This window comes from Scomber scombrus, chromosome 19, assembly GCF_963691925.1.
Source record: "Scomber scombrus chromosome 19, fScoSco1.1, whole genome shotgun sequence".
In the NCBI taxonomy this organism is placed as follows: Eukaryota; Metazoa; Chordata; class Actinopteri; order Scombriformes; family Scombridae; genus Scomber; species Scomber scombrus.
This window is the reverse complement of record NC_084988.1, coordinates 1,299,339-1,324,249: the sequence shown is the minus strand read 5'-3', so window position 1 is coordinate 1,324,249 and position 24,911 is coordinate 1,299,339. Positions and strand designations below refer to the sequence as shown.

The following is a 24,911-nucleotide window of genomic DNA, read 5'->3' as shown; positions in this document are numbered from 1 at the left end:
AATACCTGGAAACTGTCATTATGAAGAATCTACACAAATTTAAAGGTGTTTTTCACTGTTATTTGTCTTTGAACATTGTTTTGCAGGCACTGCTGGGATTTGAACCCAGGATCTCCTGTTTACAAGACAAGCGCTTTAACCAACTAAGCCACAGCGCCTTTGACAGATATCTCTGAGGCCTTCCGAAGTTTCCTGCTGCTTTCCAGTTTCCAACCACATTATGAGAGGATGTGGATCAACCTATGTTTCTGGATGATTGTTCTATATATTAAGAATGACGTGTAATAGATAGGCACTGCTGGGATTTGAACCCAGGATCTCCTGTTTACTAGACAGGCGCTTTAACCAACTAAGCCACAGCACCTCTGATGAGTATCTCTGGTGCCACGTTATGAGAGGAGGTTAATCAAACTGTGATTCAGGAAATGATTTAAGATCTTGTTCTCTATATTAAACATGAAGTGTAACAAGTAGGCATTGCTGGGATTCGAACCCAGGGTCTCCTGTTTACAAGACAGGCGCTTTAACCAACTAAGCCACAGCGCCTTCGACAGATGTCTCTGAGGCCTTCCGAAGTTTCCTGCTGCTTTCCAGTATCCATCCACATTATGAGAGGATGTGGATCAACCTATGTTTCTGGATGATTGTTCTATATATTAAAAATGAAGTGTAATAGATAGGCACTGCTGGGATTTGAACCCAGGATCTCCTGTTTACTAGACAGGCGCTTTAACCAACTAAGCCACAGTGCCTCGGAAGTTTGCCACTGCTTACCAATTTTCAGCCACTTTATGAGATGAGGTTAATAGACCCAGTTTTATATATTAAACATTAAGTACATCAAGCAGGCACTGCTGGGATTTGAACCCAGGATCTCCTGTTTACTAGACAGGCGCTTTAACCAACTAAGCCACAGCACCTCTGATGAGTAGCTCTGGTGCCACGTTATGAGAGGAGGTTAATCAACCTGTGATTCAGGAAATAATTTAAGATGTTGGTCTATATATTAAACATGAAGTGTAACAAGTAGGCACTGCTGGGATTTGAACCTAGGATCTCCTGTTTACTAGACAGGCGCTTTAACCAACTAAGCCACAGCACCTCTGATGAGTAGCTCTGGTGCCACGTTATGAGAGGAGGTTAATCAACCTGTGATTCAGGAAATAATTTAAGATGTTGTTCTATATATTAATCATGAAGTGTAACAAGTAGGCACTGCTGGGATTTGAACCCAGGATCTCCTGTTTACTAGACAGGCGCTTTAACCAACTAAGCCACAGCACCTCTGATGAGTAGCTCTGGTGCCACGTTATGAGAGGAGGTTAATCAACCTGTGATTCAGGAAATAATTTAAGATGTTGTTCTATATATTAAACTTGAAGTGTAACAAGTAGGCACTGCTGGGATTTGAACCCAGGATCTCCTGTTTACTAGAGAGGCGCTTTAACCAACTAAGCCACAGCACCTCTGATGAACTCTTATCAGAGTCGTGTTGAGTTACTGCTGATGCAAACCCAACATTTAACACCTGTTATATGACACTCATTATGAAGAATCTATACATATTTGAACGTGTTCTTCATTGTTATGTGTTTACTGAATGTTTTCTCACAGGCACTGCTGGGATTTGAACCCAGGATCTCCTGTTTACGAGACAGGCGCTTTAACCAACTAAGCCACAGTGCCTTGGAAGTTTGTCACTGCTTAACAATTTTCAGCCTCTTTATGAGATGAGGTTAATAGACTTTTAATTATGGAAATAGTTGAAAACCCAGTTTTATATATTAAACATTAAGTATATCAAGCAGGCACTGCTGGGATTTGAACCCAGGATCTCCTGTTTACAAGACAGGCGCTTTAACCGACTAAGCCACAGCACCTCTGATGAGTATCTCTGGTGCCACGTTATGAGAGGAGGTTAATCAAACTGTGATTCAGGAAATGATTTAAGATCTTGTTCTCTATATTAAACATGAAGTGTAACAAGTAGGCATTGCTGGGATTCGAACCCAGGATCTCCTGTTTACAAGACAGGCGCTTTAACCAACTAAGCCACAGCGCCTTCGACAGATGTCTCTGAGGCCTTCCGAAGTTTCCTGCTGCTTTCCAGTATCCAGCCACATTATGAGAGGATGTGGATCAACCTATGTTTCTGGATGATTGTTCTATATATTAAAAATGAAGTGTAATAGATAGGCACTGCTGGGATTCAAACCCAGGATCGCCTGTTTACGAGACAGGCACTTTAACCAGCTAAGCCACAGTGCCTCGGAAGTTTGCCACTGCTTACCAATTTTCAGCCACTTTATGAGATGAGGTTAATAGACCCAGTTTTATATATTAAACATTAAGTACATCAAGCAGGCACTGCTGGGATTTGAACCCAGGATCTCCTGTTTACTAGACAGGCGCTTTTACCAACTAAGCCACAGCACCTCTGATGAGTAGCTCTGGTGCCACGTTGTGAGAGGAGGTTAATCAACCTGTGATTCAGGAAATAATTTAAGATGTTGTTCTATATATTAAACATGAAGTGTAACAAGTAGGCACTGCTGGGATTTGAACCCAGGATCTCCTGTTTACTAGACAGGCGCTTTAACCAACTAAGCCACAGCACCTCTGATGAACTCTTATCAGAGTCGTGTTGAGTTACTGCTGATGCAAACCCAACATTTAACACCTGTTATATGACACTCATTATGAAGAATCTATACATATTTGAACGTGTTCTTCATTGTTATGTGTTTACTGAATGTTTTCTCACAGGCACTGCTGGGATTTGAACCCAGGATCTCCTGTTTACGAGACAGGCACTTTAACCAGCTAAGCCACAGTGCCTTGGAAGTTTGTCACTGCTTAACAATTTTCAGCCTCTTTATGAGATGAGGTTAATAGACTTTTAATTATGGAAATAGTTGAAAACCCAGTTTTATATATTAAACATTAAGTACATCAAGCAGGCACTGCTGGGATTTGAACCCAGGATCTCCTGTTTACAAGACAGGCGCTTTAACCAACTAAGCCACAGCGCCTTCAAAAGATGCATCTGAGGCCTTCAGAAGTTTGCTGCTGCTTTCCAGTTTCCAGCCACATTATGAGAGGATGTGGATCGATCTCTGTTTCTGGATGATTGTTCTATATATTAAGCATGAAGTGTAACAAATAGGCACTGCTAACCAACTAAGCCACAGCACCTCTGAAGAACTCTTATCAGAGTCGTGTTGAGTTACTGCTGATGCAAACCCAACATTTAACAATTTACTGCTTCAAATTAAAATCTATTTTATGACAGGAATTATGAAGAATCTATACATATTTAAATGTTTTCTTAATTGTTATGTGATCTATGAACATTGCCTCAGAGGCACTGCTGGGATTTGAACCCAGGATCTCATGTTTACTAGACAGGCACTTTAAACAACTAAGCCACAGCACCTCTGATCGAAATCTTGCTCTATATATTAAACATAAAGTGTAACAAGTAGGCACTGCTGGGATTCGAAACCAGGACCTCCTGCCTTGCACAGGACTACTCTCAGAGACTGAAAATATGATATGTATCATTAGTCTTTGGAGCCGTTTCTAAATTAACTAGAGTGACCAAACTCTTTAAAACTAACTAACCTGTTAAAGTCATGTTGAGTTACTGCGGATGCAAACACAAGATTTCATGCTTTACTGCTTTGAATTAAAACCTGTTATATGACTAAATAACTGGAAACTCTCATTAAGAAAAATCTACACAAATTTAAATGTGTTTCCTCACTGTTATTTGTCTTTGAACATTGTTTTGCAGGTGCTGATGGGATTTGAACCCAGGATCTCCTGTTTACAAGACAGGCGCTTTAACCAACTAAGCCACAGCACCTCTGATGGTTATCTCTAGTGCCACTTTATGAGAGGAGGTTAATCAACCTGTGATTCAGGAAATAATTGAGATTAGTTTCTATATATTAAACATGAAGTGTAACAAGTAGGCATTGCTGGGATTCAAACCCAGGATCTCCTGTTTACAAGACAGGCGCTTTATACAAACTAAGCCACAGCACCTCTGATGAGTATCTCTAGTGCCACTTTATGAGAGGAGGTTAATCAACCTGTGATTCAGGAAATAATTGAGATTAGTTTCTATATATTAAACATGAAGTGTAACAAGTAGGCATTGCTGGGATTAAAACCCAGGATCTCCTGTTTACAAGACAGGCGCTTTAACCAACTAAGCCACAGCGCCTTCGACAGATGTCTCTGAGGCCTTCCGAAGTTTCCTGCTGCTTTCCAGTATCCAGCCACATTATGAGAGGATGTGGATCAACCTATGTTTCTGGATGATTGTTCTATATATTAAAAATGAAGTGTAATAGACAGGCACTGCTGGGATTCGAACCCAGGATCGCCTGTTTACGAGACAGGCACTTTAACCAGCTAAGCCACAGTGCCTCGGAAGTTTGCCACTGCTTACCAATTTTCAGCCACTTTATGAGATGAGGTTAATAGACCCAGTTTTATATATTAAACATTAAGTACATCAAGCAGGCACTGCTGGGATTTGAACCCAGGATCTCCTGTTTACTAGACAGGCGCTTTAACCAACTAAGCCACAGCACCTCTGATGAGTAGCTCTGGTGCCACGTTATGAGAGGAGGTTAATCAACCTGTGATTCAGGAAATAATTTAAGATGTGGTTCTATATATTAAACATGAAGTGTAACAAGTAGGCACTGCTGGGATTTGAACCCAGGATCTCCTGTTTACTAGACAGGCGCTTTAACCAACTAAGCCACAGCACCTCTGATGAACTCTTATCAGAGTCGTGTTGAGTTACTGCTGATGCAAACCCAACATTTAACACCTGTTATATGACACTCATTATGAAGAATCTATACATATTTGAATGTGTTCTTCTTTGTTATGTGTTTACTGAATGTTTTCTCACAGGCACTGCTGGGATTTGAACCTAGGATCTCCTGTTTACGAGACAGGCGCTTTAACCAACTAAGCCACAGTGCCTTGGAAGTTTGTCACTGCTTAACAATTTTCAGCCTCTTTATGAGATGAGGTTAATAGACTTTTAATTATGGAAATAGTTGAAAACCCAGTTTTATATATTAAACATTAAGTACATCAAGCAGGCACTGCTGGGATTTGAACCCAGGATCTCCTGTTTACTAGACAGGCGCTTTAACCAACTAAGCCACAGCACCTCTGATGAGTAGCTCTGGTGCCACGTTATGAGAGGAGGTTAATCAACCTGTGATTCAGGAAATGATTTAAGATGTGGTTCTATATATTAAACATGAAGTGTAACAAGTGGGCACTGCTGGGATTTGAACCCAGGATCTCCTGTTTACTAAACAGGCGCTTCAACCAACTAAGCCACAGCACCTCTGAAGAACTCTTATCAGAGTCGTGTTGAGTTACTGCTGATGCAAACCCAACATTTAACAATTTACTGCTTCAAATTAAAATCTATTTTATGACAGGAATTATGAAGAATCTATACGTATTTAAATGTTTTCTTAATTGTTATGTGATCTCAGAGGCACTGCTGGGATTTGAACCCAGGATCTCCTGTTTACTAGACAGGCACTTTAAACAACTAAGCCACAGCACCTCTGATGGACATCTTGCTCTATATATTAAACATAAAGTGTAACAAGTAGGCACTGCTGGGATTCGAAACCAGGACCTCCTGCCTTGCACTGAACTACTCTCAGAGACTGAAAATATGATATCTGTCATTAGTCTTTGGAGCCGTTTCTAAATTAACTAGAGTGACCAAACTCTTTAAAACTAACTAACCTGTTAAAGTCATGTTGAGTTACTGTGGATGCAAACACAAGATTTCATGCTTTACTGCTTTGAATTAAAACCTGTTATATGACTAAATAACTGGAAACTCTCATTAAGAAAAATCTACACAAATTTAAATGTGTTTCCTCACTGTTATTTGTCTTTGAACATTGTTTTGCAGGTGCTGATGGGATTTGAACCCAGGATCTCCTGTTTACAAGACAGGCGCTTTAACCAACTAAGCCACAGCACCTCTGATGGTTATCTCTAGTGCCACTTTATGAGAGGAGGTTAATCAACCTGTGATTCAGGAAATAATTGAGATTAGTTTCTATATATTAAACATGAAGTGTAATAAGTAGGCACTGCTGGGATTCGAACCCAGGATCTCCTGTTTACAAGACAGGCACTTTAACCAACTAAGCCACAGCGCCTCCAACAGATGTCTCTGAGGCCTTCAGAAGTTTGCCGCTGCTTTCCAGCTTCCAGCCACATTATCAGAGGATGTGGATCGACCTCTGTGTCTGGATTGTTGCTAATATTGTTCTATTTATTAAGCATGAAGTGTAACAAATAGGCACTGCTGGGATTTGAACCGCGCTTTACCAGCTAAGCCACAGCGCCTCTGAAGAACTATTATCAGAGTGGTGTTGAGTTACTGTTGATGCAAACCCAACATTTCGTGCTTGAGATTAAAACCTGTTATATGACTAAATAACAGGAAACTTTCATTGTGAAGAATTTATTGAAGTTTAAATGTATTTGTTATGTGTCTCTGAACAGCATCTTACAGGCGCTGCTGGGATTTGAACACAGGATGTCCTGTTTACTAGACAGGCACTTTAACCAACTAAGCCACAGCACCTCTGATGGATATCTGTGGTGCCACGTTATGAGAGGAAGTTGATCAACCTGTGATTCAGGAAATATTAAACATGAAGTGTAACAAGCAGGCACTGCTGGGATTTGAACCCAGGATCTCCTGTTTACTAGACAGGCGCTTTAACCAACTAAGCCACAGCGCCACTGATGGAGATCTCTGGTGCCACTTTATGAGAGGAGGTGGATTGATCTCTGATTCAGAAAGTCTTGTTCTATATATTAAGCATGAAGTGTAACAAGTAGGCACTGCTGGGATTCGAAACCAGGACCTCCTGCCTTGCACAGAACTACTCTCAGAGACTGAAAATATGATATCTGTCATTAGTCTTTGGAGCCGTTTCTAAATTAACTAGCGTGACCAAACTCTTTAAAACTAACTAACCCACAGTGACTCTAAAGGACTCCTGTTGAGTTACTGCTGATGCAAACACAACATTTCATGCTTTACTGCTTTAAATAAAAACCTGTTATATGACTAAATAACGGGAAACTCTCATTATGAAGAATCTACATAATTAAAATATGTTCTTTATTGTGATTTGTCTTTTAAGATTTGCATTCAGGCACTGCTGGGATTTGAACCCAGGATCTCCTGTTTACAAGACAGGCGCTTTAACCAACTAAGCCACAGCGCCTTCGACAGATGTCTCTGAGGCCTTCAGGAGGTTGCCGCTGCTTTCCAGTTTCCAGCCACATTATGAGAGGATATGGATCGACCTCTGTTTCTGGATTATTGTTAATATTGTTCTATATATTAAACATGAAGTGTAACAAGTAGGCACTGCTGGGATTTGAACCCAGGATCTCCTGTTTACTAGACAGGCGCTTTAACCAACTAAGCCACAGCACCTCTCATGGTAATCTGTGGTGCCACTTTACGAGAGGAAGTTAATCAACCTCTGATTCAGAAAATCTTGTTCTATATATTAAACATGAAGTGTAACAGATAGACACTGCTGGGATTCAAAACCAGGACCTCCTGCCTTGCACAAAACTACTCTCAGAGATGGAAAATATGATATCTGTCATTAGTCTTTGGAGCCGTTTCTAAATTAACTAGCGTGACCAAACTCTTTAAAACTAACTAACCTGTTAAAGTCATGTTGAGTTACTGCGGATGCAAACACAACATTTCATGCTTTACTGCTTTAAATTAAAACCTGTTATATGACTAAATAACGGGAAACTCTCATTATGAAGAATCTACAGAAATTCAAATATGTTCTTTACTGCGATGTATCTTTGAAGATTGTCATTCAGGCACTGCTGGGATTTCAACCCAGGCTCTCCTGTTTACTAGACAGGCGCTTTAACCAACTAAGCCACAGCACTGCTGATGAATATCTCTGGTGCCACATTATGAGAGGAGGTTAATCAACCTCTGATTCAGGAAATAATTGGGATCTTGTTCTATATATTAAACATGAATTGTAACAAGTAGGCACTGCTGGGATTTGAACCCAGGATCTCCTGTTTACTAGACAGGCGCTTTAACCAACTAAGCCACAGCACCTCTGATGAGTAGCTCTGGTGCCACGTTATGAGAGGAGGTTAATCAACCTGTGATTCAGGAAATAATTTAAGATGTTGTTCTATATATTAAACATGAAGTGTAACAAGTAGGCACTGCTGGGATTTGAACCCAGGATCTCCTGTTTACTAGACAGGCGCTTTAACCAACTAAGCCACAGCGCCTCTGATGAACTCTTATCAGAGTCGTGTTGAGTTACTGCTGATGCAAACCCAACATTTAACACCTGTTATATGACACTCATTAGGAAGAATCTATACATATTTGAACGTGTTCTTCATTGTTATGTGTTTACTGAATGTTTTCTCACAGGCACTGGTGGGATTTGAACCCAGGATCTCCTGTTTACGAGACAGGCGCTTTAACCAACTAAGCCACAGTGCCTTGGAAGTTTGTCACTGCTTAACAATTTTCAGCCTCTTTATGAGATGAGGTTAATAGACTTTTAATTATGGAAATAGTTGAAAACCCAGTTTTATATATTAAACATTAAGTACATCAAGCAGGCACTGCTGGGATTTGAACCCAGGATCTCCTGTTTACAAGACAGGCGCTTTAACCAACTAAGCCACAGTGCCTCTGATGAGTATCTCTGGTGCCACGTTATGAGAGGAGGTTAATCAAACTGTGATTCAGGAAATTATTTAAGATCTTGTTCTCTATATTAAACATGAAGTGTAACAAGTAGGCATTGCTGGGATTCGAACCCAGGATCTCCTGTTTACAAGACAGGCGCTTTAACCAACTAAGCCACAGCGCCTTCGACAGATGTCTCTGAGGCCTTCCGAAGTTTCCTGCTGCTTTCCAGTATCCAGCCACATTATGAGAGGATGTGGATCAACCTATGTTTCTGGATGATTGTTCTATATATTAAAAATGAAGTGTAATAGACAGGCACTGCTGGGATTCGAACCCAGGATCGCCTGTTTACGAGACAGGCACTTTAACCAGCTAAGCCACAGTGCCTCGGAAGTTTGCCACTGCTTACCAATTTTCAGCCACTTTATGAGATGAGGTTAATAGACCCAGTTTTATATATTAAACATTAAGTACATCAAGCAGGCACTGCTGGGATTTGAACCCAGGATCTCCTGTTTACAAGACAGGCGCTTTAACCAACTAAGCCACAGCACCTCTGATGAGTATCTCTGGTGCCACGTTATGAGAGGAGGTTAATCAACCTGTGATTCAGGAAATAATTTAAGATGTGGTTCTATATATTAAACATGAAGTGTAACAAGTAGGCACTGCTGGGATTTGAACCCAGGATCTCCTGTTTACTAGACAGGCACTTTAACCAACTAAGCCACAGCACCTCTGAAGAACTCTTATCAGAGTCGTGTTGAGTTACTGCTGATGCAAACCCAACATTTAACAATTTACTGCTTCAAATTAAAATCTATTTTATGACAGGAATTATGAAGAATCTATACGTATTTAAATGTTTTCTTAATTGTTATGTGATCTCAGAGGCACTGCTGGGATTTGAACCCAGGATCTCCTGTTTACTAGACAGGCACTTTAAACAACTAAGCCACAGCACCTCTGATGGACATCTTGCTCTATATACTAAACATAAAGTGTAACAAGTAGGCACTGCTGGGATTCGAAACCAGGACCTCCTGCCTTGCACAGAACTACTCTCAGAGACTGAAAATATGATATGTATCATTAGTCTTTGGAGCCGTTTCTAAATTAACTAGAGTGACCAAACTCTTTAAAACTAACTAACCTGTTAAAGTCATGTTGAGTTACTACGGATGCAAACACAAGATTTCATGCTTTACTGCTTTGAATTAAAACCTGTTATATGACTAAATAACTGGAAACTCTCATTAAGAAAAATCTACACAAAATTAAATGTGTTTCCTCACTGTTATTTGTCTTTGAACATTGTTCTGCAGGTGCTGATGGGATTTGAACCCAGGATCTCCTGTTTACAAGACAGGCGCTTTAACCAACTAAGCCACAGCACCTCTGATGGTTATCTCTAGTGCCACTTTATGAGAGGAGGTTAATCAACCTGTGATTCAGGAAATAATTGAGATTAGTTTCTATATATTAAACATGAAGTGTAATAAGTAGGCACTGCTGGGATTCGAACCCAGGATCTCCTGTTTACAAGACAGGCACTTTAACCAACTAAGCCACAGCGCCTCCAACAGATGTCTCTGAGGCCTTCAGAAGTTTGCCTCTGCTTTCCAGCTTCCAGCCACATTATCAGAGGATGTGGATCGACCTCTGTGTCTGGATTATTGCTAATATTGTTCTATTTATTAAGCATGAAGTGTAACAAATAGGCACTGCTGGGATTTGAACCCAGGATCTCCTGTTTACTAGACAGGCGCTTTACCAGCTAAGCCACAGCGCCTCTGAAGAACTATTATCAGAGTGGTGTTGAGTTACTGTTGATGCAAACCCAACATTTCGTGCTTGAGATTAAAACCTGTTATATGACTAAATAACAGGAAACTTTCATTGTGAAGAATTTATTGAAGTTTAAATGTATTTGTTATGTGTCTCTGAACAGCATCCTACAGGCGCTGCTGGGATTTGAACACAGGATCTCCTGTTTACTAGACAGGCACTTTAACCAACTAAGCCACAGCACCTCTGATGCATTCTTATCAGAGTCGTGTTGAGTTAGTGCTGATGCAAACCCAACATTTAACAATTTACTTATATTCGACAGATGTCTCTGAGGCCTTCAGAAGTTTGCAGCCACATTATGAGAGGATGTGGATCCTTTCTGGATGATTGTTTTATATATTAAGCATGAAGTGTAACAGATAGGCACTGCTGGGATTTGAACCCAGGATCTCCTGTTTACTAGACAGGCGCTTTAACCAACTAAGCCACAGCGCCTCTGATGGAGATCACTGGTGCCACTTTATGAGAGGAGGTGGATTGATCTCTGATTCAGAAAATCTTGTTTTATATATTAAGCATGAAGTGTAACAAGTAGGCACTGCTGGGATTCGAAACCAGAACCTCCTGCCTTTCACAGAACTACTCTCAGAGACTGAAAATATGATATCTGTCATTAGTCTTTGGAGCCGTTTCTAAATTAACTAGCATGACCAAACTCTTTAAAACTAACTAACCCACAGTGACTCTAAAGGACTCCTGTTGAGTTACTGCTGATGCAAACACAACATTTCATGCTTTACTGCTTTAAATAAAAACCTGTTATATGACTAAATAACGGGAAACTCTCATTATGAAGAATCTACATAATTCAAATATGTTCTTTATTGTGATGTGTCTTTTAAGATTGGCATTCAGGCACTGCTGGGATTTGAACCCAGGATCTCCTGTTTACAAGACAGGTGCTTTAACCAACTAAGCCACAGCGCCTTCGACAGATGTCTCTGAGGCCTTCAGAAGTTTGCCGCTGCTTTCCAGTTTCCAGCCACATTATGAGAGGATATGGATCGACCTCTGTTTCTGGATTATTGTTAATATTGTTCTATATATTAAACATGAAGTGTAACAAGTAGGCACTGCTGGGATTTGAACTCAGGATCTCCTGTTTACTAGACAGGCGCTTTAACCAACTAAGCCACAGCACCTCTCATGGTCATCTGTGGTGCCACTTTATGAGAGGAAGTTAATCAACCTCTGATTCAGAAAATCTTGTTCTATATATTAAACATGAAGTGTAACAAGTAGGCACTGCTGGGATTCAAAACCAGGACCTCCTGCCTTGCACAGAACTACTCTCAGAGACTGAAAATATGATATCTGTCATTAGTCTTTGGAGCCGTTTCTAAATTAACTAGTGTGACCAAACTCTTTAAAACTAACTAACCTGTTAAAGTCATGTTGAGTTACTGCGGATACAAACACAACATTTCATGCTTTACTGATTTAAATTAAAACCTGTTATATGACTCAATAACTAGAAACTCTCATTATGAAGAATCTACACAAATTTAAATGTGTTTTTCATTGTTATTTGGCTTTGAATATTGTTTTGCAGGTACTGCTGGGATTTGAACCCAGGATCTCCTGTTCACAAGACAGGCGCTTTAACCAACTAAGCCACAGCGCCTTCAACAGATGTCTCTGAAGCCTTCCGAAGTTTCCTACTGCTTTCCAGTCACATTATGAGAGGATGTGGATGGACCTCTGTTTCTGGATGATTGTTCTATATATTAAGCATGAAGTGTAACAAGTAGGCACTGCTGTGATTTGAACCCAGGATCTCCTGTTTACTAGACAGGCGCTTTAACCAACTAAGCCACAGCACCTCTGATGAGCATCTTTGGTGCCATGTTATGAGAGGAGGTTAATCAACCTCTGATTCAGGAAATAATTGAGATATTGTTCTATATATTAATCATGAAGTATAACAAACAGGCGCTGCTGGGATTTGAACCCAGGATCTCCTGTTTACAAGACAGGCGCTTTAACCAACTAACCCTAACCCTTCGACAGATGTCTCTGAGGCCTTTAGAAGTTTGCAGCTGCTTTACAGTTTCCAGCCACATTATGAGAGGATGTAGATCGATGTCTGTTTCTGAATGATTGTTAATATTGTTCTATATATTAAACATAAAGTAGGCACTGCTGGGATTCGAAACCAGAACCTCCTGCCGTGCACAGAACTACTCTCAGAGACTGAAAATATGATATCTGTCATTAGTCTTTGGAGCCGTTTCTAAATTAACTAGCGTGACCAAACTCTTTAAAACTAACTAACCTGTTAAAGTCGTGTTGAGTTACTGCGGATGCAAACACAACATTTACGGCTTTACTGCTTTAAATAAAAACCTGTTATATGACTAAATAACTGGAAACTCTCATTATGAAGAATGTACAGAAATTCAAATATGTTCTTTACTGCGATGTATCTTTGAAGATTGTCATTCAGGCACTGCTGGGATTTGAACCCAGGCTCTCCTGTTTACTAGACAGGCACTTTAACCAACTAAGCCACAGCACTGCTGATGAAAAACTCTGGTGCCACATTATGAGAGGAGGTTAATCAACCTCTGATTCAGGAAATAATTGGGATCTTGTTCTATATATTAAACATGAATTGTAACAAGTAGGCACTGCTGGGATTTGAACCCAGGATCTCCTGTTTACAAGACAGGCGCTTTAACCAACTAAGCCACAGCGCCACTGATGAAAATATCTGGTGCCACGTTATGAGAGCATGTGGATTGATCTCTGAATCAGAAATGTTGTTCTGTATATTAAACATGAAGTCTAACAAATAGGCACTGCTGGGATTCGAACCCAGGATCTCCTGTTTACTAGACAGGCGCTTTAACCAACTAAGCCACAGCACCTCTGCTACAGCTGGAAAAAAGAAGTGAGCAGAGATCGTGGCTTATTTAACTAAAGCAATTTATTTAATTTGGATGAAACCTTTGAGCATATACAGTAGAAATGTAGCATTAAACTGTATATTTAATCATATTAATGTCACAAAATGAATAAAACTATCTAATCTCAAGCTGTGGTGCATGAAACATTAAATATATCCATGAAATTGTGTCTAATACAGCATCAGCTCTCTGTATCTTTTACATGAAAGTAATAGCATCATTATTATCTTCATGCTATAATTTAAACGCTACAGTGGATGTGAAGAAGTGGGTGCTGCAGCTGGACTTTGACATCAGAGAATTGCGTCTTATATATGAGGGGAGTGGTACTGCTGCTGTTATCAGACTGTGTAATTTACAGCTATGGCTCTGACATTAACCCCTGAAAATGAAACTCACATCAACATCACTCTTTGCTCTGTGCATGCGAACGCTCCCAGCATGGCAGCATCTTCCCAGCCCTGCTTTGCATATGACTGCAGGCTTTCGGGGATCAAAGGGAGGAAGTCATGAAGCAGGCCCCATGTCTGATGAAACGCTCGCTCCCGCTTTCAGGAGGAGGCCTGCGAGGGGTTTTACTGTACAGCCTGCACGCTTTGCATTTACACTCCAGTCGCTGGTTCAGGGTGACTCGCCGGCAGAGCAGGTGGGGGGTCGCTGTATCGCTCAAGGACTCTTTGACAGAAGTTGAAGGAGCTGACGGACTCACGCTGGCTCCAACTGGTGACCTTTCAGCTTCAGGGAAGACTGTTTGCGACACCTTCTTACATTAAGATATCTCTAAACAAACAGGACCACCTCTTAATCTCTCTGTGTTCAGACAGATAAAAGGCTTTACATTCGTTTCAATGAGCTGTAAAGAAAAATATCTTTTAAGCTAGTTCAGTGGATAATTCAGTTTTTCTACTACATATTTTCAGTTTTGCACATCATTTGTATTAGTAAGAATAATATTGTTCTCATCAAGTTAATAATTTAGATTTGCAAACATGTCGACACCATATACTGTATATAAGAAATGGACCTGACATCCGTGACGTCACCCATTGGTTTGTGGACTGCTGCTTGGAAGCAAATAGTTTCGGATCTGAGCAGCGCCATCTTGAAAATTTCGGGTGCATGCCGGGTAAAATAAAAACAGGGATTCTACTTATATGAGCATCAGGAGGAGCATGAGGCGCCCTCCTGAACCTGTGAACCAATCAACTTGTCAATCACCACGTAGCCACGCCCTAATGCATACCCTGCTTTATCGTCACATATAAAATCAGGGAGGCCAAAATGTCCCAAATGAACATCATACTGCATTGAAGAAGGCTTTAAACTAGCGATTGAGACCATAAAAACATTTTGAAAATGTTTACTGAGGTTAGAAATCAAGTGAGAAGTTGGTGAATTCTCCATTGACTTGTATAGAGACGGAAGTCCTTTTGACACCAAAACGGTCGCCCCCTGGTGGCCTTTTGATAGAATATAGTTTTAAGTTACTTGCACGTTGGCATCATTTCAGAGGACCGGAACTCCCCGCCCGGAATAAAGTGTATAAACCTATCTGATCATCTAAATGCTCATGTTTCAGACATAAGAAGCTCTGATTGAGCTTTTTAGGTGTCCATCAAATCTTCCATTAAAGTCAATAGACACCATGTAAACCGTGAGGCTTCTGTCATGAACGCCACATGTAATCATGTTCTGTGTGAGGCCATTAAACACCTGCTGCATCTCAATACAGACATCAGAGGGTATCTAGCATGTATGCAATGAGATGTAAAGGGGATCTGGTTGGTGTTTCTTACCCAGCTGGACTTCATCAAAGTGTTTTCACCATTTTCACAGATCTCAGCTTTTACTTTGGTGAGATTCATTTCTTCATAACTGAGCAACACTACAAACAAGAGCCTTTAAGCCTCTAATATTATATTTAAATGACATCAGCACTGCTTCTAGCACAGCAGTCTTTGAGAGAAATGTTTTTATGACCAAAGCTTTAATCAAGGAGTGAGAGGTGATGATGCCTGCATGTTGCTCATAGACAAAGGCAGGTATAAAGATTGAAAAAAACAAAGCAGGTTGCATTAGTGGGATTCCTGTTGTTTCAGACCAAGAAAGGCTAATTTTACTAACAAATCCACAAGTGTAAAGGCTTATCAGACTCCAAATGGATTAACAGAAGGTTAAAAATATGCTTGGGTCACATATAACACAAAGGATACCATCTGGTTTGCAAAAATCGGCCACAAAAAAAGAGCCACCTGGTTCCAATCTTAGATTGGCTAAAAATCAGATTTTGGCTGGCAGTCTGAACACAGCCTTAGAGGGTTGTAGAGAAGCTGATGTGAACACCTGCTAAATCTCAGCTACCTGCGTGTCAGGCAAGCTGATTGGTTGATTTAACTTCTGTTGGGAAGCAGGTTTAAAACTGAGAGAAAAAGAAACATAAGAACACTACAATATAAGATAAGATAATCCTTTATTAGCCCCACGATAGGGACATTTACATCATTTTAAGTTTTGCAGCAAAGTGGATAAAATGGAAAGTGCTTCAATAAAAGAAGAATAAAGAACAATAAATAATAAGTAAAAAAAGCAATAAGAACAACTGGAACTAAAAAATATTAAATAGGAACATGTACAAGAGGAATATTGGTGTTGTTAGACTGATACAACGACACAAATGTCCTTCAGCGTCCTCCGTGCATGTCTGCATACGTCTGCAAATGTAAGATTTCATGCAGCCTGGGTAGACCGTATTGATTAAGCTTATCTGTTCAGAAGCACACTGGCTCAAATACTCTCCTCGTAGACACGGTGTGAGAAAAGAAGTTTACAACTCTGGAAAGTTATCACAGCTGCAGTCACTTTATCCTTCATCATAATAACTGCAAGGTAGACTGTGGAGTTAAGGGTTAGGGGTTAAGAAGGAAAATACCAGGAATATGAGGTACTTATATACTTGATTGGCCAGCATGGTGCATTGTTAGATGAAGTCGAATTGAAAATACTGCAAAAGTTGAGCCATGTTGAGAAAGCTGGGGAGCAGGGATCTCACTGAAATGAATGAGCCTGTGTTTCTGTCATTCATTGCTGCTGTCTGTGTGAACGCGGTGAAGAAGCGGTGGGTGTTTGTCATCAGACAGCTCAGCGGGAGCAGTGACAGGTGTAGATGTGGGGAACCTGCCCACCTGAGGAGGAGACCACAGGGACTCTCAATACAATTCTTCGCCTCGGGGAAAAATTATGTCTTTGACCTCCGTCCGTCTCTGTCCGTCCCAACAGACGCAGCTGGAATATCGGTTCCCATTTTTCTTAAAGGTGCAGTGTGTAGAATATAGTGATATTCAGTGGAAGGATAAGTATGTTTGTCACAGTCTGTTCTGCTCTTCTCCTGCTGCTGGTAAATTTCCATTTACCACACCCCTGCTCTACTCCTGCTAATCAGCCACACCCACCTCATCAGTTAACTCTGGACTCTCAGCTGCACCCCATCTGTAATCAAGCCTGTATATATATACTCCTGTTGTCCACTCACTCTTGGCCAGATTGTCATTTGCAATTGCTACAAGCCAGACCTTCCAGCACTCATTCACTGACTGATTCCCTGGTTTCGACCCTGCTTGCCTTGGACCTCCTCTCCTCGTGTCTACCCCAGTGAATGCACCAACCTTCTGTCCCTGACCTCGAGTTTCGCCTGGTCCTGTTTACCTGTGGCTGTGTGGCGTCCTCCGGCTTCGATCCTGTCAGGAGAGCCCAGAACTTCCCGCTTGGTCAACGTCATGTACGTGAATTCTACTGGCATTATCTTACCTGCTGCTAACTCTGTCTTTAGTGACCCTGAGCCCTTCTTATTGCCCTACACATTCTGTCTGTACCTGTTCAGTTACCTTGCAGACTATAAAATAAAGATCATTTAAAACTGCTCACTGGTGTTCTGTGCTGCTACTGGGTCCTACCACCTCCACCCGTTACAATGTTTTAGTGAGTGTATAATCACCTGAAAATAAGAATCATTGTGTTTTTGTTATCTTAGGATGAGCCCTTCATATCTACAGAGGGAGCAGGTCCTCTTTCATGTTTCTACAGAAGCAACAGATAACGTGAATCTTCTCCAGAGAGATGTGATATATGTGAGATATTCTTAATTGATTTTATAACAAAGTAGTAGAGATTGAGCAGCACTTTTACAATGTTTTCAGTGAACTTGATGTGTTGCACTCTCAACATCATCCACCTGCGCTTCAGACTGTATTCTTATTTGGTTTCTAAACGCTGTGTGTCATACAGTTGGTCCAGATGTTTTAGCCATCAGTAGTAGTAGTAGTAGCTTTATTGTCATTATGTTGAGGGTCAGAAAACAATAGAACGAAATGTAGATAGCCATTATTAACTGCTGTCTGTCCCTCCTATATTTAACCCTCCTGTTGTCCTCAAGTCAAGGGAGGAAGAAGGAATGAAGGAATGAAGGAAGGATGGAAGAAGGGAGGTAGGAAGAAGGAAGGAACGGAGGAAGAAGGAAAGGAGGAAGTAAGGAGGGAGAAAGGGAAAGAAGGACAGAGGAAAGAAGGAAGGTAGAGTGTAGGAAAGAGAGGAGGGAGGGATGAAAGAAGGAAGGAGGGAGGGAGGAAGGAAGGAAGGAAGAAGCAAGGGAGGAAAGAGAGAGTAAGGAAAGAAAGAGAGAAGGAGGGAGGGAGGAAGGACAGACGGAAGGAAGTAAGGGAGGAAAGAAGGAACAGTCAAAACAGACGGGGTCAGTTTGACCCGAGAGGACAACACGAAGGTTAACCATGCCACTGTTAACACTGTTTTAAAGAAGCCCTCTTTAGATCCTTCTGTTTCCTCCAAGCTGCCTTTGTTATTGAAGATTTTGGAAAAAATTCTCCCCACATAACTGATCCTTTTTATGAACAACAATCAAATACTTGAACATTTTCAACCTGGCTTCTGCTCACCAGTGGCCTACTGCTTGCAGCCAACACTGGCCTGTACTCCATTATGATACGATATACTTTATTGCCCCTGTAGGGAAGTTTGTCTTGGACTCAATGCTGCGTGCATAAATGCTTCCACAGTTACTGTAGACAAACAACATGTGAACACAACACAAAACAGAACCAGCTGTTTAAATCACAACAATAAATTACACATAACAAAATATTGCACTCACCCCCCTTGGTAAAAAACACAAAAACACATTGCCCATTGCACTCACACTATAATAAAACACTATGAGACCATTGCGCAATCATTACAGCCTCAAGCAGCATTATTTAAAAGTTTGACTGAGGTAGGCATGAATTAGTTTTTAAACAGTTGAGTTTACTATATCGTCTATCAGAGGGTAAGAGCTCATACTCATTCCTCTGGTTTTCATTCCTCCCCATCACCTTCATGCCGATGTGTACCAGACGAGCGGTTGCCAGGGTTGCCATGCTAACATGAAGCTCTCTAGTACAGCCTGATAACATTTAAATTCTCCTTTACCTTCATGCATTTGAGACAGTGGACAATAACGTCTTTATCAGCTGCACAGAAAAACTTTGTTGGAACCTGTGATGTTTGACTCAATTCACTCATCTCTTATCTGTCAAACTGGTCTTGTGGAGTCCCCCAGGGGTCTATTTTGGGTCCCCTCTTATTCATCATTGACATTGACAAATCATGTGTAGACCAGGCGGGGAGTTCTGGTCCTCTGAAATGAGGCCAACGCGGAAGTAACTTAAAACTGCATTCTATGAAAAGGCCACCAGGGGGCGACCGTTTTGGTGTCAAAAGGACTTCCGTCTCTATACAAGTCAATGGAGAATTCACCAACTTCTCACTTGATTTCTAACCTCAGTAAACGTTTTCAAAATGTGTTTATGGTCTCAATCGCTAGTTTAAAGCCTTCTTCAATGCAGTATGATGTTCATTTGGGACATTTTGGCCTCCCTGATTTTATATGTGACGATAAAGCAGGGTATGCATTAGGGCGTGGCTACGTTGTGATTGACAGGTTGATTGGTTCACAGGTTCAGGAGGGCGCCTCATGCTCCTCCTGATGCCCATATAAGTAGAATCCCTGTTTTTATTTTTCACGGCATCAAACTACTAAATATTTTAATCAAAATAAGAGCAAATAGGTGCTAAACTTAGGAATTAACTAAACTAAAATGAATCAAGCTTCTTTAAATGTGACTTTTTGTAATAAAACTATAAAGTATTGTGGAATAAGACATTAACAATGGCAGCATGTATATATACAGATAAAAAAACACTGCATGAAAGATCTAATAAAGATAAAATGGTGATAAAAACGTATCTCAACACAAAACAGACCGAGTCTTGTGATGGTTTGGCGTGAGTCAGCGTGGATTCCTGTTGGATTTGGCTCATTCACAGCTCTGTATTGTTAGAGAGGAGGGAGATATAAATACTCAGACAGCTTCCTGCTTCTCCCTGCTGGGGTTCAGTAATACAGCCGTCCCAGCTGAGCACACACCCAGACACAATAGAGCGAGCCCGGGCCGCCTCGCCTCGGAGGAGGAGGAGGAAGAAGAAGAGGAGGCCTTCATGGAGGATTATCACTTGAGTCTCCTTCATAGTTTTTATTCAGAGCGTGACAGGAGGAGGAAGAGATGGAGGAGGAAGAGGAAGAAGAGGAGGAGGAGGAGATGGAGGAGGAGGAAGGAAGGAAGGAAGGGAAGGAAGGGAGGAAGAAGTAAGGAAAGGAGGACAGAAGGGAGGAAGAAGGAAGGAAGGGAGGAAGGAAGGAATGAAGGAAGGAAGGAAAGGAGGGAGGAAGGAAGGAAAGGAAAGGAGGACGGAGGAGGGAGGAAAGAAAGAGAGAAGGAGGGAGGGAGGGAGGAAGGAAGGAAGGAAAGAAAGGAAGGAGGGAAGGAAAGAAGGAGGGAGGGAGGGAGGGAGGGAAGAAGGAAGGGAGGAAGGAAAGGAAGGAAGGTAGGACGGAGGGAGGAAAAAAGGAAGAAAGGTGGTGGTTTTGGCTAAGCCGGAGCGGCCTGGAGGAGGAGGAGGAAGAGGAGGAGGAAGAGGAGGAGGAGGCCTTCATGGAGGATTATCACATGAGACTCCTTCATAGTTTTTATTCAGAGCGTGACAGCAGGACGGAGCCTCAAAGACTGAAACAGATTTTGTAGAGAAGGTGACATTTGAAAAGGATGCGAGTTAAGTCATGTTGAAATGTGTTCAGAATAATGTGAGAGTTTAAAGTTTAGCTTTAAATCTTACCTGAAATATGAGTTTATTTCTTTCTTTTCTTTCTTTGTGAAAACTTTTGGAAATGTTTGAATTGCTCTATTTATGTTTATGTTTTACAACTTTATTTTGAACATTTTAATTATTTTATTCACCATGATCTATTACTTCTGTATCTTTATCTCTGTGCTCTGTGCATGCTTTACTTTTATCTGCCTTGTTTGGTTTTATTTCTTTTGTAAAGCACTTTGTACCATTCTTAAGAAAAGTGCTATATAAATTATTATTATCATCATTATTATTATTATTAGGGATGCTCGATATTGACTTTTCTGCTGATATCCGATATTCCGATATTGTCCAACTCTTAATTTCCGATACCGATATCACCCGATACCGATATATGCAGGCTTTTTACACCAAAACTGTTAGTTAACAACATAACATATCTCCTACTGTTGAATTAACACATTATGCCTAATTTTATTGTGATGCCCCACTGGATGCAAACATCAATGCAACATGGCTTTCCACATGTAAACACTGTCTGTGCAAAATAAGAGAACAACTTCAATTTAAGTTATGGAAAAAAGTGCCAATATATCACTGCCATATTTATTATGCTGCTTTGCAGTAATTGCAAATTACAAATTTACTATCCGTAGGGAACACTTGGAAATAGTTCCAAACCACAGACATAAGCCCCGTTTCTGGTGGCGGGACCTTTTTATAGGAACGTCCTCTCACTCGGTCCTTTCAGCTGTTGTGTCTCCAGCAGAGTAGGACCCAGATAGGACCCAGATAGGACCCAGATAGGACCAGATAGGACCCAGATAGGACCCAGATAGGACCCAGAAAGGACCCAGATAGGACCCAGATAGGACCCAGAAAGGACCCAGATAGGACCCAGAAAGGACCCAGATAGGACCCAGATAGGACCAGATAGGACCCAGATAGGACCCAGATAAGACCCAGAAAGGACCCAGATAGGACCCAGATAGGACCCAGATAAGACCCAGATAGGACCCAGAAAGGACCCAGATAGGACCCAGATAGGACCCAGATAAGACCCAGATAGGACCTAGATAGGACCCAGATAGGACCCAGGTAGGACCCAGATAGGACCCAGATAGGACCCAGATAGGACCCAGATAGGACCCACCAGACTCTGACGGTGACGTCACAGAGGCGACTCGCTGAAAGCATAACAGAAAATGACAACGAGGAGGTAAACCTTCTGTTTGTGTGTTCTTGTACATGGCGGTGGACGCTATGAACTTGTTAGCTATGGTTAGCCACGGTTAGAGACCCACGAGTCTAGCGTGTTTTTGTTGTTATACGTCATGAAGCGTCGGTAACGTCCCATGCTGCGTTCATGCAGGCTCGGAAATGCTGAAGCCTACAGAACAAATATCGGTTATAAAAACCCGATACCGATACTTCCCGATATTACATTTTTAAGTGAATATCGGCCGATAATATCGGACATCCCTAATTATTATTGTTAGTAGTAGTAGTAGTAGTATCACAATAACAACTACAGAGATGTACAGAATTGAGGCACTATATTTCCATTTTCATGCTACTTCTTCGTTCTTCCGCTGTGTGTCAGAAGGAAATATTAAATACTTTCTACTGCACTACATTTATTTAACAGCTGTACAGATTTAAGATTCTATATACAAAACACATGCTGATCTTATAAAATATGATGCACTGCTCAAGTTCAATTTATTATTTCTCCCATGATGGGCAATTTGTGCTGCAGCAAGCATTAAAATAACACATAAAACCCAAAAACAGCTGACATAAATAAAGCTCAGAGTGGCCTGCACACATGCACACATGCACTCATGTACACATGCACTGTCGAAGCTCCACAGAGCATACAATTAATATATTAACAATAAATTACCTATATAATCATAAATAACATCATCGCCTCACAGCATGTCAATTACAATATCATCATCATCTTAGTTATAATTAACACTAGACATCAGCAGCAGACAGATCAGCGTTATAAATAGATATACTACACCATGAGTTAAATCAATCATCACCATAGCAACCACAATTACCTCGTCCTTCACCCCGATAGCAGTGTTATAGATTAAACCACCCAGCAGATTATACAGTAGTTCAAGTTAGCTGCATCTCAACCAATAAAATAGTACATAGTAAAGAAAAAATGCCACTTTTTATGAATTACTTTTAACCCTTACTTACTGTTCAGGGTCTAATTTGATCCATTTTTATATTTCAAAGCTGTAAAAACAACTTTTGCACATTAACTTTAGCTGGACTTTTGCTAATGTGACCCGCAGTGTACAACAATGGAAATAAAATGCATCATATTTTAATTTTTGTGCAGCTGATACACATTTTTATATATGCAAATGCACACGTTTTTGCAAAATCAGCATTAAAACATGTTGTTGTATTCATCATAATCTATAAAATGTTCCCTTGGACCATAACATAGTGAGTGTGAATGTCTTTTTTCCCCATAAGATTAATCAGAACAGAAGGATTAATCAAACATTTATTAATGACTGACGGAGAATTTATGATAGGAATTGGTTTAGAGACTAATTATGAGTCAGTATGTAAAGGGTTAACCTCCTGAGACCTGAACTTTTGATTGGTATGCATTTTTAATCTCTCCTAGATATTTGGGATTAGTCGCACCTGATAAGTATAGAAACTCATCTTTGAACCGGAAGTAGTTTTTGAAAAAACCAAAACGTCCTCATAAGGGGACAATGGGTTAATTTTACTGTACAATAAAGTTAATTCAACAGTTTCTCAAACTATATATGTCATTACATTTATGAATTGAAAAAATGATAATAAAGTCCCAACGTCCTCAAATGACTACTTCCTTATTAGCAGTGTCGTAGCTTGCTGCTATTGCTAAAATTAGTCAAATTTCTCCCCCTTCACACACTTAAAGGATAGAGTTGGACTTTATTCATGTCTGTCTGGATACGACACTCGCATGCTGATATATGTTGAGAGTTACTAGTGGCTGTAATCATTCTTTCTGTTCATGCTGGTTGTGTTGAGGCTGCAGGAAGTGATCAGCTGCTATTAGAGTCGGTACGTTTGTGTCTATCAACAGGACTATAGAGAGATGTGTATAGTACATAGACTGAATATAAAATGGACGTAACATCCGTGACGTCACCCATTGGTTTGTGGACTGCTGCTCGGAGGCCAATAGTATCGGATCTGAGCAGCGCCATCTTGAAAATTTCCGGTGCATGCTGGGAAAAATAAAAACAGGGATTCTACTTATATGGGCATCAGGAGGAGCAAGAGGCGCCCTCCTGAACCTGTGAACCAATCAACCTGTCAATCACGACGTAGCCACGCCCTAATGCATACCCTGCTTTATCGTCACATATAAAATCAGGGAGGCCAAAATGTCCCAAATGAACATCATACTGCATTGAAGAAGGCTTTAAACTAGCGATTGAGACCATAAACACATTTTGAAAACGTTTACTGAGGTTAGAAATCAAGTGAGAAGTTGGTGAATTCTCCATTGACTTGTATAGAGACGGAAGTCCTTTTGACACCAAAACGGTCGCCCCCTGGTGGCCTTTTGATAGAATGCAGTTTTAAGTTACTTCCACGTTCGCATCATTTCAGAGGACCGGTTGTGTTGTTCAGCTTAATCAGAGTTTTTAGTATTTTATTGTAGTGGATTCTTTTATAATTGTTTTCCTATAAAATAAAATCATGCCATTACATTTTAGTTTTCATTTCTCATTATAATGCCACTACTCATGTGAGATTAGGGCTGCAACTAACTAACTAAATTGGCCCGAGGTAATGTCCCCAGATTGTTTGTATAGTCTAAAAAAACAAACAAAGATAAGCAGGAAATCTCACCATTGAGAAGCTGAAGCGAGGAAATTATTGCCCTAAAAGTAACAGAAAACTATTAATTGATTTTAAAAAATAGTTGCTGATTAATTTTCCTACAATCAACTCATCATTTCAGCTCTTCAGTGTAAAATGTGCCTCTCCTGTTTTCAGCCTGATGTTGGAAGTTTCTGCAGCAGATGTTTCTCTCTCTGATAATGAAGCGCAGTTTGTATCGGAGTCAATGAGAGACAGACAATGTTCTCCTTCTAATTTAAGGTTTAGATCTCAACAATGATAACTCCCCA

At 40.6% G+C, this 24,911-nt stretch overlaps 52 non-coding genes across 52 annotated transcripts; all 52 read right to left on the bottom strand.

The window, feature by feature from the left end:
* Positions 1 to 84: 84 nt before the first annotated feature.
* trnat-ugu (transfer RNA threonine (anticodon UGU)) lies at positions 85 to 158 on the bottom strand. The gene has a single exon. It is a non-coding gene; the product is annotated as a tRNA-Thr (tRNA).
* Positions 159 to 290: 132 nt separating this feature from the next.
* Positions 291 to 364, bottom strand: trnat-agu (transfer RNA threonine (anticodon AGU)). The gene has a single exon. It is a non-coding gene; the product is annotated as a tRNA-Thr (tRNA).
* Positions 365 to 472: 108 nt separating this feature from the next.
* On the bottom strand, positions 473 to 546 carry trnat-ugu (transfer RNA threonine (anticodon UGU)). The gene has a single exon. It is a non-coding gene; the product is annotated as a tRNA-Thr (tRNA).
* Positions 547 to 678: 132 nt separating this feature from the next.
* Positions 679 to 752, bottom strand: trnat-agu (transfer RNA threonine (anticodon AGU)). Its single transcript has one exon. It is a non-coding gene; the product is annotated as a tRNA-Thr (tRNA).
* Positions 753 to 846: 94 nt separating this feature from the next.
* trnat-agu (transfer RNA threonine (anticodon AGU)) lies at positions 847 to 920 on the bottom strand. Its single transcript has one exon. It is a non-coding gene; the product is annotated as a tRNA-Thr (tRNA).
* A 108-nt stretch (positions 921 to 1,028) lies between these two features.
* Positions 1,029 to 1,102, bottom strand: trnat-agu (transfer RNA threonine (anticodon AGU)). The gene has a single exon. It is a non-coding gene; the product is annotated as a tRNA-Thr (tRNA).
* A 108-nt stretch (positions 1,103 to 1,210) lies between these two features.
* On the bottom strand, positions 1,211 to 1,284 carry trnat-agu (transfer RNA threonine (anticodon AGU)). The gene has a single exon. It is a non-coding gene; the product is annotated as a tRNA-Thr (tRNA).
* A 108-nt stretch (positions 1,285 to 1,392) lies between these two features.
* On the bottom strand, positions 1,393 to 1,466 carry trnat-agu (transfer RNA threonine (anticodon AGU)). Its single transcript has one exon. It is a non-coding gene; the product is annotated as a tRNA-Thr (tRNA).
* A 146-nt stretch (positions 1,467 to 1,612) lies between these two features.
* Positions 1,613 to 1,686, bottom strand: trnat-cgu (transfer RNA threonine (anticodon CGU)). Its single transcript has one exon. It is a non-coding gene; the product is annotated as a tRNA-Thr (tRNA).
* Positions 1,687 to 1,806: 120 nt separating this feature from the next.
* trnat-ugu (transfer RNA threonine (anticodon UGU)) lies at positions 1,807 to 1,880 on the bottom strand. The gene has a single exon. It is a non-coding gene; the product is annotated as a tRNA-Thr (tRNA).
* A 108-nt stretch (positions 1,881 to 1,988) lies between these two features.
* On the bottom strand, positions 1,989 to 2,062 carry trnat-ugu (transfer RNA threonine (anticodon UGU)). The gene has a single exon. It is a non-coding gene; the product is annotated as a tRNA-Thr (tRNA).
* Positions 2,063 to 2,194: 132 nt separating this feature from the next.
* Positions 2,195 to 2,268, bottom strand: trnat-cgu (transfer RNA threonine (anticodon CGU)). Its single transcript has one exon. It is a non-coding gene; the product is annotated as a tRNA-Thr (tRNA).
* A 94-nt stretch (positions 2,269 to 2,362) lies between these two features.
* Positions 2,363 to 2,436, bottom strand: trnat-agu (transfer RNA threonine (anticodon AGU)). The gene has a single exon. It is a non-coding gene; the product is annotated as a tRNA-Thr (tRNA).
* Positions 2,437 to 2,544: 108 nt separating this feature from the next.
* On the bottom strand, positions 2,545 to 2,618 carry trnat-agu (transfer RNA threonine (anticodon AGU)). The gene has a single exon. It is a non-coding gene; the product is annotated as a tRNA-Thr (tRNA).
* Positions 2,619 to 2,764: 146 nt separating this feature from the next.
* On the bottom strand, positions 2,765 to 2,838 carry trnat-cgu (transfer RNA threonine (anticodon CGU)). The gene has a single exon. It is a non-coding gene; the product is annotated as a tRNA-Thr (tRNA).
* A 120-nt stretch (positions 2,839 to 2,958) lies between these two features.
* On the bottom strand, positions 2,959 to 3,032 carry trnat-ugu (transfer RNA threonine (anticodon UGU)). Its single transcript has one exon. It is a non-coding gene; the product is annotated as a tRNA-Thr (tRNA).
* A 762-nt stretch (positions 3,033 to 3,794) lies between these two features.
* Positions 3,795 to 3,868, bottom strand: trnat-ugu (transfer RNA threonine (anticodon UGU)). Its single transcript has one exon. It is a non-coding gene; the product is annotated as a tRNA-Thr (tRNA).
* Positions 3,869 to 4,157: 289 nt separating this feature from the next.
* On the bottom strand, positions 4,158 to 4,231 carry trnat-ugu (transfer RNA threonine (anticodon UGU)). Its single transcript has one exon. It is a non-coding gene; the product is annotated as a tRNA-Thr (tRNA).
* A 132-nt stretch (positions 4,232 to 4,363) lies between these two features.
* Positions 4,364 to 4,437, bottom strand: trnat-cgu (transfer RNA threonine (anticodon CGU)). The gene has a single exon. It is a non-coding gene; the product is annotated as a tRNA-Thr (tRNA).
* Positions 4,438 to 4,531: 94 nt separating this feature from the next.
* trnat-agu (transfer RNA threonine (anticodon AGU)) lies at positions 4,532 to 4,605 on the bottom strand. Its single transcript has one exon. It is a non-coding gene; the product is annotated as a tRNA-Thr (tRNA).
* Positions 4,606 to 4,713: 108 nt separating this feature from the next.
* On the bottom strand, positions 4,714 to 4,787 carry trnat-agu (transfer RNA threonine (anticodon AGU)). The gene has a single exon. It is a non-coding gene; the product is annotated as a tRNA-Thr (tRNA).
* Positions 4,788 to 4,933: 146 nt separating this feature from the next.
* Positions 4,934 to 5,007, bottom strand: trnat-cgu (transfer RNA threonine (anticodon CGU)). The gene has a single exon. It is a non-coding gene; the product is annotated as a tRNA-Thr (tRNA).
* Positions 5,008 to 5,127: 120 nt separating this feature from the next.
* On the bottom strand, positions 5,128 to 5,201 carry trnat-agu (transfer RNA threonine (anticodon AGU)). The gene has a single exon. It is a non-coding gene; the product is annotated as a tRNA-Thr (tRNA).
* Positions 5,202 to 5,309: 108 nt separating this feature from the next.
* Positions 5,310 to 5,383, bottom strand: trnat-agu (transfer RNA threonine (anticodon AGU)). Its single transcript has one exon. It is a non-coding gene; the product is annotated as a tRNA-Thr (tRNA).
* A 154-nt stretch (positions 5,384 to 5,537) lies between these two features.
* Positions 5,538 to 5,611, bottom strand: trnat-agu (transfer RNA threonine (anticodon AGU)). The gene has a single exon. It is a non-coding gene; the product is annotated as a tRNA-Thr (tRNA).
* A 358-nt stretch (positions 5,612 to 5,969) lies between these two features.
* Positions 5,970 to 6,043, bottom strand: trnat-ugu (transfer RNA threonine (anticodon UGU)). Its single transcript has one exon. It is a non-coding gene; the product is annotated as a tRNA-Thr (tRNA).
* A 107-nt stretch (positions 6,044 to 6,150) lies between these two features.
* Positions 6,151 to 6,224, bottom strand: trnat-ugu (transfer RNA threonine (anticodon UGU)). The gene has a single exon. It is a non-coding gene; the product is annotated as a tRNA-Thr (tRNA).
* A 357-nt stretch (positions 6,225 to 6,581) lies between these two features.
* On the bottom strand, positions 6,582 to 6,655 carry trnat-agu (transfer RNA threonine (anticodon AGU)). The gene has a single exon. It is a non-coding gene; the product is annotated as a tRNA-Thr (tRNA).
* An 86-nt stretch (positions 6,656 to 6,741) lies between these two features.
* On the bottom strand, positions 6,742 to 6,815 carry trnat-agu (transfer RNA threonine (anticodon AGU)). Its single transcript has one exon. It is a non-coding gene; the product is annotated as a tRNA-Thr (tRNA).
* Positions 6,816 to 7,233: 418 nt separating this feature from the next.
* trnat-ugu (transfer RNA threonine (anticodon UGU)) lies at positions 7,234 to 7,307 on the bottom strand. The gene has a single exon. It is a non-coding gene; the product is annotated as a tRNA-Thr (tRNA).
* A 141-nt stretch (positions 7,308 to 7,448) lies between these two features.
* On the bottom strand, positions 7,449 to 7,522 carry trnat-agu (transfer RNA threonine (anticodon AGU)). Its single transcript has one exon. It is a non-coding gene; the product is annotated as a tRNA-Thr (tRNA).
* A 589-nt stretch (positions 7,523 to 8,111) lies between these two features.
* On the bottom strand, positions 8,112 to 8,185 carry trnat-agu (transfer RNA threonine (anticodon AGU)). Its single transcript has one exon. It is a non-coding gene; the product is annotated as a tRNA-Thr (tRNA).
* Positions 8,186 to 8,293: 108 nt separating this feature from the next.
* Positions 8,294 to 8,367, bottom strand: trnat-agu (transfer RNA threonine (anticodon AGU)). Its single transcript has one exon. It is a non-coding gene; the product is annotated as a tRNA-Thr (tRNA).
* Positions 8,368 to 8,513: 146 nt separating this feature from the next.
* trnat-cgu (transfer RNA threonine (anticodon CGU)) lies at positions 8,514 to 8,587 on the bottom strand. The gene has a single exon. It is a non-coding gene; the product is annotated as a tRNA-Thr (tRNA).
* A 120-nt stretch (positions 8,588 to 8,707) lies between these two features.
* On the bottom strand, positions 8,708 to 8,781 carry trnat-ugu (transfer RNA threonine (anticodon UGU)). The gene has a single exon. It is a non-coding gene; the product is annotated as a tRNA-Thr (tRNA).
* A 108-nt stretch (positions 8,782 to 8,889) lies between these two features.
* Positions 8,890 to 8,963, bottom strand: trnat-ugu (transfer RNA threonine (anticodon UGU)). The gene has a single exon. It is a non-coding gene; the product is annotated as a tRNA-Thr (tRNA).
* Positions 8,964 to 9,095: 132 nt separating this feature from the next.
* Positions 9,096 to 9,169, bottom strand: trnat-cgu (transfer RNA threonine (anticodon CGU)). Its single transcript has one exon. It is a non-coding gene; the product is annotated as a tRNA-Thr (tRNA).
* A 94-nt stretch (positions 9,170 to 9,263) lies between these two features.
* On the bottom strand, positions 9,264 to 9,337 carry trnat-ugu (transfer RNA threonine (anticodon UGU)). The gene has a single exon. It is a non-coding gene; the product is annotated as a tRNA-Thr (tRNA).
* Positions 9,338 to 9,445: 108 nt separating this feature from the next.
* trnat-agu (transfer RNA threonine (anticodon AGU)) lies at positions 9,446 to 9,519 on the bottom strand. The gene has a single exon. It is a non-coding gene; the product is annotated as a tRNA-Thr (tRNA).
* Positions 9,520 to 9,673: 154 nt separating this feature from the next.
* trnat-agu (transfer RNA threonine (anticodon AGU)) lies at positions 9,674 to 9,747 on the bottom strand. The gene has a single exon. It is a non-coding gene; the product is annotated as a tRNA-Thr (tRNA).
* A 358-nt stretch (positions 9,748 to 10,105) lies between these two features.
* trnat-ugu (transfer RNA threonine (anticodon UGU)) lies at positions 10,106 to 10,179 on the bottom strand. The gene has a single exon. It is a non-coding gene; the product is annotated as a tRNA-Thr (tRNA).
* Positions 10,180 to 10,286: 107 nt separating this feature from the next.
* Positions 10,287 to 10,360, bottom strand: trnat-ugu (transfer RNA threonine (anticodon UGU)). Its single transcript has one exon. It is a non-coding gene; the product is annotated as a tRNA-Thr (tRNA).
* A 141-nt stretch (positions 10,361 to 10,501) lies between these two features.
* trnat-agu (transfer RNA threonine (anticodon AGU)) lies at positions 10,502 to 10,574 on the bottom strand. The gene has a single exon. It is a non-coding gene; the product is annotated as a tRNA-Thr (tRNA).
* Positions 10,575 to 10,741: 167 nt separating this feature from the next.
* Positions 10,742 to 10,815, bottom strand: trnat-agu (transfer RNA threonine (anticodon AGU)). Its single transcript has one exon. It is a non-coding gene; the product is annotated as a tRNA-Thr (tRNA).
* Positions 10,816 to 10,994: 179 nt separating this feature from the next.
* trnat-agu (transfer RNA threonine (anticodon AGU)) lies at positions 10,995 to 11,068 on the bottom strand. Its single transcript has one exon. It is a non-coding gene; the product is annotated as a tRNA-Thr (tRNA).
* A 418-nt stretch (positions 11,069 to 11,486) lies between these two features.
* On the bottom strand, positions 11,487 to 11,560 carry trnat-ugu (transfer RNA threonine (anticodon UGU)). The gene has a single exon. It is a non-coding gene; the product is annotated as a tRNA-Thr (tRNA).
* Positions 11,561 to 11,701: 141 nt separating this feature from the next.
* Positions 11,702 to 11,775, bottom strand: trnat-agu (transfer RNA threonine (anticodon AGU)). The gene has a single exon. It is a non-coding gene; the product is annotated as a tRNA-Thr (tRNA).
* A 408-nt stretch (positions 11,776 to 12,183) lies between these two features.
* trnat-ugu (transfer RNA threonine (anticodon UGU)) lies at positions 12,184 to 12,257 on the bottom strand. Its single transcript has one exon. It is a non-coding gene; the product is annotated as a tRNA-Thr (tRNA).
* Positions 12,258 to 12,382: 125 nt separating this feature from the next.
* Positions 12,383 to 12,456, bottom strand: trnat-agu (transfer RNA threonine (anticodon AGU)). The gene has a single exon. It is a non-coding gene; the product is annotated as a tRNA-Thr (tRNA).
* Positions 12,457 to 13,077: 621 nt separating this feature from the next.
* Positions 13,078 to 13,151, bottom strand: trnat-agu (transfer RNA threonine (anticodon AGU)). Its single transcript has one exon. It is a non-coding gene; the product is annotated as a tRNA-Thr (tRNA).
* Positions 13,152 to 13,258: 107 nt separating this feature from the next.
* On the bottom strand, positions 13,259 to 13,332 carry trnat-ugu (transfer RNA threonine (anticodon UGU)). The gene has a single exon. It is a non-coding gene; the product is annotated as a tRNA-Thr (tRNA).
* A 97-nt stretch (positions 13,333 to 13,429) lies between these two features.
* On the bottom strand, positions 13,430 to 13,503 carry trnat-agu (transfer RNA threonine (anticodon AGU)). The gene has a single exon. It is a non-coding gene; the product is annotated as a tRNA-Thr (tRNA).
* Between the last annotated feature and the right edge of the window lie 11,408 nt (positions 13,504 to 24,911).